A 16,479-nucleotide genomic window follows, 5' to 3' on the forward strand; every position below is an offset into this window, starting at 1 on the left:
ACCATCAGCCCAGGGCATGATCCTGGGGTCCCAGGATCAAGTCCCACTTCAGGCTCCCTGCATGGAGCCTGCTTCTCCCTCTGCCTGTGTCTCTGTTTCTCTCTCTGTCTCTCATAAATAAATAAATAAAATCTTAAAAAGGAAAGAAAAAATCATGCCTGTAACATTAGAGGTTTTTTCAGTTATTTTTGTTTTAGTTTTAGTTTAGTTTTGTTTTGTTTTTTTTTAATAACATTATGGTCCACTTTAGCTTAGGAAGTAGTCAACAAAAATATTTAGCGTAAATGAAAGTTGAGTCAAATGTGATGGTAGGAAGGTGTCCATACAAAGTTCGTATTATTTTCTATCTCCCGTCAGTTATTTGTGTAGCTGTACAATTAAGTGATCTAAACAGGTTCTGTCTATAATAAAAAAAATGTTTCCAATAAAAGCACCAATGAATTAAACCAACAAATTATTAAGCTGGGGCTCGCTCTACGTCCAGTTCAGGATTGAGCTCTACATGTGTACATTTCTTTCTCCACAAGTACTTCTTGCCTTAAAGAAGTTCACTGCTCATATAGGTATTTTTATCAGTAGGCTCACTGGGAGTACATTGTTGCCTTATCCTTACCACCAAAGTTTCATGGAAGGACAAGGAAAACATCCTGTGTACGTGGATTGCTTACCCCATACCTCTTCTGTTGGGATATGCCAATGGAACTAAGTACGGAGTTTCCCTCTACATTTTATTTTTTTTAATTACAAAAAAGGATTTATTAGACAAACACATCAATAGATGGAGTCTAAGGATTTGGTTGGAAAGCCACTGGGCCTTTCAAAGCAGAAGTCCAAAGTCACATACTTGGAGCATTACTCTGCTACAATTTGTAGAAACAAGAAAAGTGAGGAATGACAGCACTCCACGCTAGTCCACAGACAGATAAGCCTCACACCTCCCTCCCTAGTCCGTTTCTGTTCAACTGGCATCTTCTGTGACTCTGGTACCTGAGAGAGATGGAATGTTTCCCACATCTTACAGAAATTCAGTTTCTGGTTACAGATCTTGCCTCTGTGCACCTGAACTTCCTGTTCATGACACATGGGTTGTTGCTTTTCAAAATCCAATGAGCAGTTATTGAGGGAGTGCTTCTCAATAGGAAAAGTGAATAAAACGTTCTCATCTATAGTAACTGCATTTTTAATCTCATCTGGTATCAACTGTCTTCTAGAAAGTTACAATGTGTTGTTTAGGGACACTATTCTTTAACATAGAAGGAAAGGAGTAATTAGTACAGGATATGTAATTACATGATACCCATTCTGAAATCTTGTAAGAGTGCTGTGAATAGGAAGTCATCATTTAATTTATCAGAAGGAGGGGGGGGAATCTTCTATCATTCCTGATTATACCAGAACTAGACATTTTGAAATTATAATATCATCATATGTTCATGACACCAAACTGGGTTTGCTTTATGAGAAACCTTTGATCATTAAATTTAATTGTTAATGGCACAGGCTATCAATAAAGAGCAAGCAGTATGATATCTGTGTAGGTGTCAGTGGGCCTCAAATAGCAAAGGTGAGAATGAGATAGACGTGACCTGGTTTGGCACATTGGGGTTTCTGAGATGTGAGCTCCAAACATAATACATAGAAAACTAAGGGCAGTATTCCAAACAGATCTGGCATGAGAATTTTATAAAACAGCTAGTTTTTTCAGGGACATAATAAAAGGAGCAGTTTCAACGAAGGGCCATGCATTAAATTCCCATTGTTGGATCCAAGATGGAAATGTTTTTGCTTCCAAGGCCCTCCTGCAGCCCAAGAACTACTTCTTTCACATCCTTGAGAATCTTTTGTATGTCATGGCATCCTAGAGTCTGTTTGGAACAAGGATTGCTCTAGATGAAGCTCTAAAAATGTTGAGTTTGTGCCTTTAAGAAACAGTCCGATTCATGACTTTCGTGTGCAGCAGGAGAGCTGTGCTCTCTCAGCACGGTTCGCCATTTGGGAGCCGAGGCAACGCCAGGACAGATGTATGAAAAGTATCAAATACTGCAAATCAAATACTGCAAAGCAAAACAGGCAGCCCGAGGCATAGACTTCAAGATTTTGGTTGAACCACTAGTCCGTTCATTAACATCTTTAAGCAACTGAGGCCATGGCCTGGTTGGTCAAAGCTGCTCTCAAAATCTGCGGGACAGTGGAACCGCATGTGTGTGAGCAGGTAACTCTAGCCAGGAACTTATGAACATTTCCTAGCAGAAGCTTCTGGTCTTCTCAGAAAAGTAAAATACCTATTGTCTCAGGAACAGCCTGTGGGGAATCTGTTTGGATCAAGAATTGCGCTCAAGTCCCAATCTTAAATGAAGACCTAAAAGTGTGCAGTTTTGTGCACTTAAAAATAGTCCATTTCACAGGGGCCGTGCGTGCTCCTGGACCCAGCTCGTTCAGTGTCTGGGGGGAATCGCTGGGTTTGGGCCAAACATCCAGTATGGAAAGGGAAATGATCCGCTTGGGCAGGGGGGAGGCTGCTTACCCTCCGAGAGAGCTAGAATGTTGGAAGAAGATTCCATCCTAGGGTGAGCGAAGGGCGGCAGGAGGAAGTCCTGGCTCCCCGGAATCTCCCCCCGCAGCAGCCACAGCAGCCCCGCTGGGACACCCAGACCCCAGAGCTGAATGGAGCCTGAGGAGGGAGGAGAGCCAGGTGCGGAAGCGGGAAGCACGGAGGACAGCCGGGGTGCCGGCCCCTGCTTGACCCCCTCTGTGGCCCGCGTGCATTAGGGGGGGAGCCAGGGGGGAAAGGCCAGAGTGGGCAGGCGGCCGTGCCCCCTGCTGGCGCCCCGCGACAGCCCGGAGGGAAGGGGGCGCAGAGGCCGCTCACCCCGAGGGGGCTGCCCTGCGCGTGGGCGCCCCTGGGTGGAACCGGGAGCCGCCGACCCCGCCAGTCACTCGTGAGTTCAAGCCGGTGGACCCCGACAGGCGCCGGTTCATAGGCTTGGAAAGGGGTCAGGTAGGAGGGCCCCAGGAAGGATGCAGAGGGGCCCCCCGCGGCTGCGGCCTCGGCCTCGGCGGCAGGAGGACGTGGGCCTCCGAGGAGGGGAAGTCTGCAGGGGCCACGCAGCCAGCAGGGCGCTCCCGGGCTGCCCCCGGCCGCTCCCCGCCTGAGCCGCCCCGTGGGCGCCGGGCTTCTGCTTCTTCCCCTGGGTCCTCCGCTTCTGGAACCAGATCAGGGCCTGCGTCTCCGTGAAGCCGAGCTACAGTGGGAGGTTCAGGCGCTCGCACGCCCACAGGGAGCGCGGGGCTGAGCTCGCTCTCCGGGGCCACCAGCTGCTCCTGGTGAAGGCGGCGCGGCCTTGGCTTGGCGCAGCGGGGCTCGCCCCGGGGCCGCGGGAGCAGGGTGCGCCCGGGGAGCTCTTGAATTCATGAGCCCTAGAGAGGGAGGGAGGGACACAGGCAGAGGGAGAAGCAGGCTCCATGCAGGGAGCCCGACGCGGGCCGATCCTGGGTCTGCAGGATCACACCCCAGCTGCAGGAGGCGCTAAACCGCTGCGCCCCGGGGCTGCCCCTCCCTCCACATTTTAAGGAGAATTCTCTACTGTGCAATTTCACACACTACAACGTTAATGTTTCTTCTTCTGCTGACTACATTAATACTCTTTTTGCTATTTTTGTGCTAGAAATAAGTGTCCAAATGTTTTCCCTAAAGTGGTGTCAGTCTTCTGTCCACTGTCCATCTTACACAGAATTGTGACACTGTTCATCGAGAAACCAATTCTTTCCTTAATTAACACTCAGATTGATTTTACTGACAGTGCTTGTATTTTTCCTTTCATAAATAGTGTAAACTATGTTGATAATTTCATTTCGATTCAAATGTCACAAGCAGAAAATCTAAACAATTAGCAATATGTTTTAAACAAAGGAGTTTATGCTTTAGAAATTCATGGTTAGGCTATAACAAAATAAATAACAGCTCTGATCAGTTACATCTCTGGTTTAGCTGTCATTAACCTGTCAAAGATCTGGGTGGACACATGAAAGCTGCCTTGAGTCATCACGCACTTACACCTTGTGAGAACATCACAATTACATTTAAAAAAGGTTGCAAGCAAGCCCTAAAAAAAATCCGTTTATTTGCTGCAGTAAACTAGGATGAACAGAATTACTACAAAGTGGTTACATGGATTACACAATCAAAAGATATAAGCAGCACAAGGCATGAATAGAATGACCAGCACTGCAAAACACACACACAATCATACACATACACATAGTTGCACAGACCCAGACACACCCGCTACACACACATCTGTTACTGGAGGGCACTGGGGAGAGAAAAGAGAAACCAAACTCCCATGACACTGCAAAGGGTTTTCTCCGGTATGCGTCCTCTTGTGCTCATCTAGGCCTTGCTTCTGGCTGAAGGCTTTGCTGTACTTGGAGCACTTGCATGGCTTCTGCAGTCAACGAAAAGAGATCGCCATGAATCTGGGTGAACTCAGAGCCCTCCTCACTAAGGTATACGCGTGGGGATATTTTCCCGAGCTTCTGTAGGGTGCTGCAGCAAATCCAGAGCTGTGCCATGAGTTATTTTATTTTAATTTTTCAGGAGAAACAGCAACACTCAGTGTCTGCCTGACAAACTGAACTACTTGCTCATGATAGTTCATAGTTCCAGCATGTACTGTAGTTCTCTTATTTTTTATTTTATTTTTATTGGTTGATTTGAGAGAGACCGAGACAGAGAGAGAGCAAGAGAATGGGAGAGTATAAGCAGGAGGACAAGCAGAGGGAGAGGGAAAAGCAGGCTGCCCGCAGAGCAGGAGCCTGATTTGGGGCTCCATCTCAAAACCCTGGGATAGTGACTGAGCCAAAGGCAGACACCTAACCCGTTGGGCACCTAACCAGGCACCCTTGCAGTTCTTTTAACTAAGTCATACCTTTGCAAAGCTAGGTTGTGAATGTCTGACATGATCTAACTACTAAAAGAACTGAACTCTAGGTCTTCTTTTGGTCTTGGTGGGCCACAAAAATTTACTGACACTAAGGAAGGGCATCATGGACCAAGAGAGTTTGGGAACGCTGATCTAGATGGTGCAAACTGCTTACTATCTCAGAGAATGAAAACTTCAGGAAAAAATTTCTATCAGATATTGGGGATAAGTATAAAAAGCAATACAGCTCAACTGTGGTTTAAGTATTTTCATCTCTATTGCCCAATCTTCCTTTCTTATGTAGAGTGTTCTTTTCTAAAATCTAAACAACTTTCTTAAATGAAGCATATTTACAAATTGTCACAGACTCTTAAGGAAAAAGAAAAAATTCCTACAGGAAGAAAAAACGGTCCACATTCCCTAGCCACCTTTGATACTAGGAACTTACATTACCATCCATTTTACTCGGAAAGAATTGCAAAATAAATTAAAATTATTCCATTAAAACACCTCCTCAAAACAAACAAACAAACCCAGCTGGCCATCACTAAACAGTGCATAAATAAAATAGATTTGAGGAAAAATAAACTATTTGTTTGAAGTAAACTTGCAGTGAAATTTTTTCCAGATACATCTTCAAAAATATTATAGTTTTTTAGATTGAGATAGTATTTAATTTCCTGTTCTGTAGATAAATTCCATGCATATTTTCTCCTTAGTATTTAAGAGTATTACAAAAATGTCCAGATCTACAAAACCAAACTGACATGTGTGTGCCTACCAACTAGCTCTTAAGGAATCAAACATGCCCAGTGCAGCTGTGACTCTCAACGCACCCCCACCCCGCTCCCTAACTGCAGTACCTCAGCACCTTGTCTGTACACTTCCCCAGAGGTGACTACTAGTGCTGGGTATGGAGCTTATCATTCCCTGGCTTTTCTCTATATTTTTACTGCCCATGTATGGAAGGATCTCTAAGTAAGACATAGTACTATATCGCTTTTTACACTTACTTAAATAGTATCATACTGTATGCAAACTTTGTGAGTTCTCTTGAAATTGATGTATTTTTGCTCAGCATTATCTTTATGAGCTTCTAGTCCTCAATTTCATTTTGTGAACACATGTAGTTCATACTCATTCATTGTTAATACCATATCATATTACATTCAGTGGCTATACCCCAATTTGCTTATATATATATAGTATCTAGTGATGGGTAGTTCATATTTTTTCCAATTTTTCACTCTTACAAATAATGTTGCTTTGGCTTTTTTGTACACTGTCTACTTGAATGCAGGTAAGTGTAATTTCCATGGTATGTGTATCTAGAAGGGGGATTGCAACTTCCACTCTTCTAGGAATGGCCAAACTCTACCAAGTAGATAAGCCCTTCTACACTGCAACATCCAGTACGTTCTTATAATTCTATCACTGTATTTTACCAATTCTGAGACTTAGGAGGGACATGATGAGTGTACATAAGTTTAAAAGTATTATGTTCCTAGAAAATAGGACCTCTTATCAATTCGAAGTGATCTTTATCTGTGAGAATTTTTTTTATTTTGAAATTAATTAAGTCTTCATATAGCTATAAAAGCTTTTTAAAATATGTCAGGGGTGGGGAAATAAGGGGGATGTTGAATAAATGGCAGAAGACAAGCATCCTCTGGAGAGCTAATGCACAGCACTGTGATTTCTAGCGAACAACACTGTAGTATTATTTCACAGGTGCTACGAGACGAGATCTTAAATGTTCTCAACATACACGTGCACATACACACAGTCATAAAGGAAATTATATAACATGATGGAGATTTAGATAACACTATGGTGGTAATCATATTGCAATATATAAATGTATCAAATAAATACCTTCCACTTTAAATGTATATAATGTTATATGCCAATTATACCTTAGTTTAAAAGAAGGAAGAAAAAATAAATAAAATAAGCATTTGCCTGGTATATTCATCTTTGTACTTTTAAACAGTCTATTCTTAGGTATGAGGAGTATCCCCATAAAAAGTACCCCAACTGGATTTTCTTAACCTTCCCTTATATCACCTTTTTAAAAGACAAGTTCTGATTCTTGATATTCATTGCTATTTTTTATAGTTTAACGACCATTATGATATACTAGTATATTTATCTATTAACATTTGTTGTTACTAATTATATATTTAATATATACACTTAAAAACATATGTGAATATATTTCATCATTTTATTTTGGGCATTGCTTTTTATCTTGCTTCTCATTTCCCTCCCTATATTTTCTTACATGTTTTGATTTAATGATTTTCCCCTCGTGTCATCATAGAAGGTATGAATACTATTTCTATCCCCTTAGTGGTTATCCTTAACAGTTCTATCACGTACAATGAACACAATCGAAAGTTTATCTGTATGTTTTCCCTCCTACTGAATAACGAGTCCTGCAGAATCTCCTGTCTCACATGTTATGTGTAAGTCTTTTATTTGTGTCTTGACTTTTAAAGCCTGATATGGAATCATTATTATTTAACACATCAGTGTGGTTTAGTTTTATACATTCTTAATGATTACTTGACTTTTCATGCTTTCTGACCTTCAGAGGATCTGATGATGGTAAATTCTTCTTTTATATTTGATTGAAGATGACTTTATTTTTCATTTGTTATTAAGTGAAAGTGTACAAATCCAATTAGATGTATATAACAGACTATTTTTCACATCTCTTAGCCATTTCCATCTCTCTGTATTGCACCATTTGCAAGTTCTTTAGAATCAGCTATCAATTATCTTCAGTAGGAACCTGTTAATAGGACCATTTCAGTTTTTAATTTCCATTAATATTTTAAGCTTTTGTAAGTTTTTATTTGGTTCTTTTCAATTATGCTTAGTTTTTGATAAAATCTTATTTTTTCCTCATGGTGCTTAGGTCTATTTAAAAAATACTCCTGCTTTCTTTTAGAGGCCGATTTGAATGGTAAATGGTTCTCCAACCTTTTATTTCCAGGTTGTAGGTGTCCTTCTGTCTAAAATGAGTCTCTTGTAGACAGAAATAGATGGGTCCTGCTTTTTTATCCAGTCTGAAACCCTGCGCCTTTCGATGGGGTCATTAAGTCCATTCACGTTCAGAGTTACTATTGAGACAGAAGTTGCACTGTTGGGTATTTACCCCAAAGATTCAGATGCAATGAAACGCCGGGACACCTGCACCCCAATGTTTCTAGCAGCAATGTCCCCAATAGCCAAACTGTGGAAGGAGCCTCGGTGTCCATCGAAAGATGAAAGGATAAAGAAGATGTGGTCTATGTATACAATGGAATATTACTCAGCCACTAGAAACGACAAATACCCACCATTTGCTTCAACGTGGATGGAACCGGAGGGTATTATGCTGAGTGAAGTAAGTCACTCAGAGACGGACAAACAGTGTATGTTCTCATTCATTTGGGGAATATAAATAATAGTGAAAGGGAATATAAGGGAAGGGAGAAGAAATGTGTGGGAAATATCAGAAAGGGAGACAGAACTTACATACTCCTAACTCTGGGAAACGAACTAGGGGTGGTGGAAGGGGAGGAGGGTGGGGGGTTGGGGTGAGTGGGTGACAGGCACTGAGGGGGACACTTGACAGGATGAGCACTGGGTGTTATTCTGTATGTTGGTAAATTGAACACAAATAAAAATTAATTTATTAAAAAATACTCTAGATATTTATATAATTTACCTTATCTGATAAATCATTATCTTAAGTTTTTTTTGAAATCTAATGCTGTTATTTGTGCTTTCTCCTGTCTCCTGCTCATGGCTCTTGTTTCTTTGGAGTTATGGGCTCATGTTTGGTGGTCTTTATCTGTTAAAATCCCGTGACCCTTAGGTTGAGGGTATGTCCCTCCAGACAGCATTTGTGTTTGCTTCTGCCAGGCATTCTGGGATGCTATCAATCAAAGGCCATTTTAAGTTTATTTCTTGCTTTAGGGTTTTCTGGTCAGGGAAGTATTTTAGGTCTGAACTCTAAACACACTTGAGGGAAAGACTGTGGTTACAAACTCGAAGGAGAACTCTTTCTCTCTAGCCAGCAATTACTCTGAGACAGTCCAATGTCCTAAGCATCTTCGTCTGCCAAAGGTAGATTATTTCCAGTCCCTGATTTAATTTTGAGTATCACTTTTCTAGGGCCCCAGCACTGTGGTGGGATGTGGTTCCATCTTGTCCTATAACCTAAATCCAGAGCTTGCCTCCCTTTCCATCACCACTGAAAACCAAACCTTGAATTTATGGATACTGGCAAACACCCTGAAGGTGTTCTCATTCTCAACTTAACCTTATCACTCTGGCCTTCGGCTTCAGTTTGCTTTGTTGGATTCTGGGGATTATTGTTACTTTTCTCCCCATAAGTTCAGATATTTGCTATTTGCTTTATTATATCCAGCATGGGTATGTGTTTTGTATAGGACCTCTGTATTTTAAATGACTGTTCAAAGTAACAGAAAAACACTGCATTTTCTTGGCAGTCCAAAAAATAGGATGTTTACTGCTTTTTTCATCTAGTCTAAATCAACAAAATCTCTTTTCACATATCACATGACCTTGGGTGCCTATTATTTCTGCAAACATTGCCCAGTTTAAAAAAAAAAACTCGAAAATGTAGTTGTAGGTATTTAAATCAGAAATTTCTTGGAGTTGCTGGGACTTTTATTATATCCAAATGTTTTACTTAAACTTGTATTTTAAAAACATATAAGGATATATCAATATGATGTATATGAAAAGGAAAAAGGGAAGGTTTTCTCCCTACAATCTATCTATAAAACAAGATCTTGTGAAGAAGTCAATCACCATGGCAGCTGCAGTGACAGCTAAGTGTCTGGCAGAGAACAACCGAAGACAAGACCAAGTATCTGGATGACTTCCTAAGAGAATGATAGAAGTTTCCAGGAACAAAAGGCAATGAGAAACAAGGTCTGTGCATCACCGATTAACAACACCCCTCTAATTCCTAAATTTCTTCTTAGCAGGTACTGTCTAGGTAGGCATCCTACAGTGCCCCATGGATACTATGAAAGGTTCTGAGCCAGTGTATGGAGATTATGGCAAAAGCATAAGGGTTTTATAGTTATCACAAGTTTTCAAAAACCCAAATGTGTATTATTCACTGGCTTGGATGGAATAAATAATGTTTTACACACACATTCACACACTCATATATTGATATTTTTCAAATGTTTATAAATACTACTGGTGATTATTTCAATACACTTTATTTACAAATGTCACTGAAATTTTATTACCTTCGCTTATTTATTTTCTCCTATAAAAGACATTAAAAATACAACTATCATGTGTTTCTGTGTGTGTGTGGGCAGGAAAGATGGGCTGAAATTTATGTTAGAAAGGTTCCTCCAATTCAAAAAGTTTGAGAATTATAGTTGTAAAAGGGACTCATTTAAAGAAGTAGTTCTCTGCCTGGACTCCTTCCTTTGTATCAAGAACCATTTGAAGCTGAGGATTCCTTGGGGTTTTGTCCTAAGATTATCAGCTCACACGCTCTACAATCACCCTTCTATGTCAGTCTAGAAAGAAAGGTCCTCTGAGTCCTTTAGGCTATAGCAAAGTATAGTAAGAAGCCATGTTTGCCTTTCATGTCTGTCCATCTCTTTTATCCCTAAATCTTAAAAAATATACAATTTTCTTGATATTGCAAGGAAAGATATAATTTCTGACATATTTGGTCACAATGCCATATAGCGCTCCTTGGAAAGAACTTTAATGTGCACCCTTGCAGGATCCCTGGGTGGCCAGCGGTTTAGCGCCTGCCTTTGGCCCAGGGCGCGATCCTGGAGACCCGGGATCGAATCCCACGTCGGGCTCCCAGTGCATGGAGCCTGCTTCTCCCTCTGCCTCTGTTTCTACCTCTATCACTCTGTGTGTCTCTATTAATAAATAAATCAAATGTTTAAAAAAAAAAAAAAACAAGCTCTGTTCCCAGGCCCTTTGCTTTCCAAGGAGGTCTTTGGTCCCGCTGGGGCATAGAGACCTCAACTCTATGGCCTGTACAGCCGAGATGCCCAAGCCTGGGGTTCGATGCAACTTGTCACAAAGTTAGATGCAACAGTGCACAGGCTGGACCCCCTCCCTCGCCCCGCCCCCCACCCCCCCTGCCCTGGCGATCCCCGAGGGCAAGATTGTTCAGACACCCCCGCTCAGAGGCCTTCCCCGGGCCCCCCTCTAGCCTCCGGGGCCCCCTAAATCTTAGCGACCCCCATCCGTGTTGGAGCCCTTCCCTGCAGCTCCTCCAGGAGCACCATTTCCAGCCTGGTCGCAGCAGCTCCGGTCAGCCCCGGGCTCCTCCTCGGCCCTCCGCGGGGCGGGGAAGCCGGCGGGGGAGAGCGCGAGGAGCCCGAGGCAGCCGCAGGTGGGCGTCCTCCCGGGTGAGTGGGGTCGCCTCTGGCCCCCGCAGTCCCTCCCGGGCTCCGCGCTTCCTTCCACTCTCTGCGGCTGCGCCCAGGGCTCCGCGGCGCACACGGAGGCGCTGGGGAGGGCGGCGGCGGCGGAGGTCAGCGTGGGGCTGGCGGGTCCCGCGCGGCCTAGTGAGCCCCCAGGCCTGCTCCTCCCCGTCGGAGCCCAGCGCTGGGGAGGCGGCGGCGGAGGGCGGGGAGGAGGCCCCCGGGGAGCGCTGCGCGCGCGGGAAACGCTCGCCACTGTGCCCGGAGGGATTGGGGCTGGGGCGGCGCAGGGCGGGGCGGCGCGGGCGGCGGGGTCGGTGAGCCAGCGAGCAGGCTTCAGGGGCCGCCTCGCCTGGGCTCGTCTTCGCTCCTGGCGCCCCGGAGCCCAGGGCCTGCAGAGGCCGAGGGGGCTGCGCCTCCAACGTCCTGTGTTCGCTGTGTTGCCCTTTGGAGACCAAACAAGGTAGTTCGCTGAGCATCCCCCCCTTCCCACTTCCATTGGGGGCGCGGGGCTGGGTGCGGGGTGGGGGCGTCGGGGTCACGCCTGCGGGGGTGTGTGTTTTCTAAATAATACACCTGTTAGAATTCTATCAGTCTTTAATCCTGAACTACATCTTTTCATTCTTACTTGCTACTCTGCATGGTTTTATAATCTCTGGGTCTGCGCTAATATTTCAGGGCATCGTTTAGTTAAAAGGCAAAGGAAAGATGGGTGTAAAAATAAGAAAAGCAGCCGATTTCAAGTAGAAGTAAGCATCTGCTTGTTCTCAAAGATGCTTCTGGTTTTTAATCAGCTCTGAAGTCTGGAAAACCCTTGTAAACAAGAAAACAAGCTATTTCATCGGCTTTGGTTTCCATTTCACCGCCAAGAAGGATGATGGATTGCGAGTTTGACCTGTCACGTATGGAAATTAGCTTGCTTTATTCAGTCACCCAGGCAATGTTTGGATTTATGGACTCGTCTACTCTTAATTATACATGGCCTTTTGTTTCTTCTATTGTAGATGGATCTATAGTTAAGTATGCAATGTTCGAGAGCTTTTATGGGTCATAGAAAGCCTATCATGATAGGACTGCAAGTATACTAAATACTCAACTGTCACTCATACACAAGTAAGCAATAAGTACCATGTTAGGTGAGTACACACATGCGCATTTGCTAACCACTGCTAATTTGATTTGCTAATCACTTTTGGGTTCAAAATTTACTTTTTAAAATTTATAACAATATACCTCACCTTCCTGAGCAGAACACGATAATAAAAGGTCTTTCTTGACTCCTTGACATAAGCTCATCATGCACTTTATTATATATACTACACCAAATGGTGATGTTCACAGGAATCATTGAGCTGCCACGTGAAGGGCTCCAAAATGTGCCACGGTGAAGTAAGGACTATTCTGGGCTGAAGATAGCTGTGAATCCACAGTACAGGGAGAGCTTTCTCTGAAGTCCCCTTATCCATCTAAAGATAGATCCTCCCCCTAGGAAACCTCAATTGTCTTAAATCCTCTCCCCCAAAGTCTCACCCCCCAGGGAAGACCGATTCATCACAAGGCCGCAGAAAGGTAGGCACTACACTCAGACAGACATGGGCACAACCCATCATGTCTTCCATCTGTTCCCCTAAGGACTCACTTGTCTTTCCAAAAATTCATTTACTCTCCCTTCAGTGGCCTTTCTCCCTGCTCCTTTCCCTTTTTAAAATGCTCTATCTGCTCTCAAATCTCACCACATCTCTGGGTATTTAGTTCTTGTCGTGAGGTCCCTTTACATGTAAAATTAAAATTTTATAAACGTGGATGCCTTTACTCCTGTTATTTTGTCTGTTGTCAGTTTTGTTCACAGGCCCCCAGGTACTGAACTGAGGAGGTCAGGAGCAAGTTTCTCCTCCCCTGAGCAGCATTTCTGGCCACTGTCTATGTGGCCCAAACTGCTTTACTCATTTCATTTAAGGTCTTACTCTGTTAATTCCTTAGATGTTTCTGTTTTCCTTCCATCCCTCTTTCCTTCCTCCCTTCCTTCCTTTCCACCTTCCTTTTCCATTTTCTTCCTTCTTTCTTTTTTTTTCTCTTTTTTCTCTTTTTTTTCTTTTTTCTTTTTTTTCTTTTTTTTCTCTTTTTTTTCTTCCTTCTTTCTATTCCTCAGTTCTCTTTCCCTTCCTCTGTCTCTGCCTCTGCGTTTCTTTCTCTTGCATTAAGCTTCTATTTCATCTGCCATAGTTCCTTTCACTTCTTGCCGTTAAGAGTGTAATCGCCTCCACTCTAATCTTCCATGGGAAGAGAAAATAAATGCCCATATGTTTTAGAGTTATTTCTAAAAGCAGGTCGAGCAGGATTCACCTGAAGACTTTTTATAATAAATTTATTTTTTATTGGTGTTCAATTTGCCAACATACAGAGTAACACCCAGTGCTCATCCCGTGAATGGGTGATGGGCACTGAGGGGGGCACTTGACGGGATGAAGACTCTTAATATAAAACTCTTCCTTCAGTGAAGTGCATGACTTTAGTGTATAGGCCTCGTAATGTCTATTTTAATTCCTCGAAAGAGATTCTTCTTTCCTTCTAGATTTGGTCAGTTGCAGATAACTTACGTAGCTACAAATATTTTCTAGATATATGAAGCATTGTGTATGAAACATACATGTGCATTACGACGAAAAAAGTTAAAATTTCATTTTCATGTAATTAGAAATGTATACACCTTCTTGCACATACATATTCATATGTATTGTATATATTTGTATATGTGTATGTAACAAACTGCACATTTACACAAATTAGTGCATCAGTTTCTTTTGAGTTGTTTTGTTTTGTTTTAAGATTTTTTTAAGTAATCTCTACATCCAACCTGGGGCTCGAACTCACAATCCTGAGATGAAGGGTCACACACTCCACCGACTGAGCCAACCAGGCATCCCTCTTTTGGCATTTCTATTCGAATCTAATCACATGTATATTCTTAGTCTCATTCCTTTATATTAGTTTATAGTTCATGATAGATTTTTGTATCAATTAAACTACAACCAAATTACCTACCAATGAAAAAAAACACCATATCCCGATTTTACACTAAAAATTATTTTATGGATAGCCTTTTTCTCAGCTTATATAAAGTACTTTTCAATGAGAAAAGAGTTTTGCGTGTACTAGGTTCTACACATTGCTCTAGCTAGGAGTCACGGGGAGAGTGAAGGGAGATGAACTGATAAGGCTTCTGAACTACAGGTGTTATTTGGGTGTTAGAAGTGAGGAAAACTATATAAAGGCAGGAACTTTTAAATATCTGTGGATATTTTAAATATCTGTGGATCAAGGGCATTGTTGACCACTCATTCCAACAAAGGCAAGCAGCAATGGAAACAATAGTACCAAGGACTCAGGTAAGAAACACATGACACCTTTTTGGAATTGTAAGTAGTTCAGTAAAATTAAAAATTCTCTCTCTCTCTCTCTCTCTCTCTCTCTCTCTCGTAAGTAAATGTGTGAAAGCAGATTGTCTTTGCTTATCTGCCTATTTGGTTAATATTCTTGGGAATAACTGTTATTGTTATGTATCTGTACAAAGACTGAGTCACAAAAAGGACATTTGTGAATAAAAATGACCTTAATTACGTGGCATCATGGAGCAAATGAGTATCCATGGAGATTATGTAGCTAATTCCCCACTCAGAATATTTTCACATTGTGAAGATGTTTGGCTTTTGTTTTGTTCCATTTCGATGTGTGGAATGTATTTATTTGCTAGCCCTATACTTATTTTGTTATAGCTTTTATTTCAAAGAGGCTATCATCTGGTGTATACTCTTAGCATTTAAGGAAAAAAAACCCACATCACATACATCCTAGAGATTGCTATTCAAATCTTCCCTCTATCACTAACTAGCTGTGAGACACTAGGCAATTCTTTCAAGCTTGTTGGGCCTCAGTGGCCTCATTTGTATAAATTGAGGGTTTGAGTCAATGACCTCCTATGACTGCCTGAATTAAAGTGATTATTACGTCTGCTTCTTTGAAGTCTAAATTGACATTCAAGTAAAAAGTTCCTCAGCTACCAACCCTGTACTTTACAGCAGTGAAATGTAGAAAGATTTGTGCTTCTTTATGTCTTTCCCTCTTGAAGCCTGCATGCATTAGCTCTTCCTTGAGTGTTAATGAAAATGTAAATTCATGCTGAGGTAGCTTTCTAATTAGATTTGTTTATAGAGTGATTTCAATTGTAACTTTCCTGAAAAGTAGAAAAGGAAAATGATCACTTATTGAAATCACTGAATTTACCATACATTTTAATTAAGCAAGGTAGGTAATTGTGTTCTCATTTCACAAGTGAGAAAAATGAGTTAAAAGAGCTTTTAGGTTTATATTATGTGCATTTTATCACATAAATAATTTTTTAAAGAATTGTTAAATGTCTATGATAGTGAAGTACCTGAATATATATACATACATATATAACTTTGACCCAGATCTGTACCAGGCCAGGTCTATATTATGTCATGAAGGTTTTGTATTAAGAATCAGGGTTGGGGATCCCTGGGCGGCTCAGCAGTTTGGCACCTGCCTTCGGCCCAGCGTGTGATCCTGGAGACCTGGGATCGAGTCCCACGTTGGGCTCCTTGCATGGAGCCAGCTCCTCCCTCTGCCTGTCTCTCTCTCTCTCTCTCTCTCTCTCTCTCTCTCTCTCTTCGTGTCTCTCATGAATACATGAATAAATCTTAAAAAAAAGAATCAGGGTCAATTACACATCTTTTAAACTCTTTGCTATCTCTGATTTTGGGGAGGCCTTCTATCCCATCCATCTTCCATTTTTGACCCTAAGTTCTCTATTTTCTAGCTTTTATTACTTTTTTTCATCCTCCAGGACACTTTCATCAACCTTGTAATGACTGATAAAAAAGCAAAAGCTGAGACGCCTGGGATGTGCAGTTGGTTAAGTGTTGGACTCTTGGTTTCAGCTCAGGTGGTGATCTCAGGCTTGTGAGGTGGAGTGGCACAAAGGGCTCTGCACTCATTGCAGAGTCTGCTTAAGACTTTTTCCTCCCTCCACCTCTGTCCCTCCCCACTGCACTCTCTCTCTTTCTTTCACTCTAAATAAGTGAACATCTTTTTAAAACATA

General features: G+C 42.2%; 1 protein-coding gene across 4 annotated transcripts in view; it reads left to right on the top strand.

Annotated features, from left to right (window-relative positions):
- LOC121492842 (rho GTPase-activating protein 20-like) overlaps window positions 1-16,479 on the top strand; it is a 549,286-nt gene that overhangs the window by 317,339 nt on the left and 215,468 nt on the right. The gene's annotated exons all lie outside the window — the stretch shown is intronic.

Source organism: Vulpes lagopus, chromosome 6 (assembly GCF_018345385.1).
Source record: "Vulpes lagopus strain Blue_001 chromosome 6, ASM1834538v1, whole genome shotgun sequence".
NCBI lineage: Eukaryota > Metazoa > Chordata > Mammalia > Carnivora > Canidae > Vulpes > Vulpes lagopus.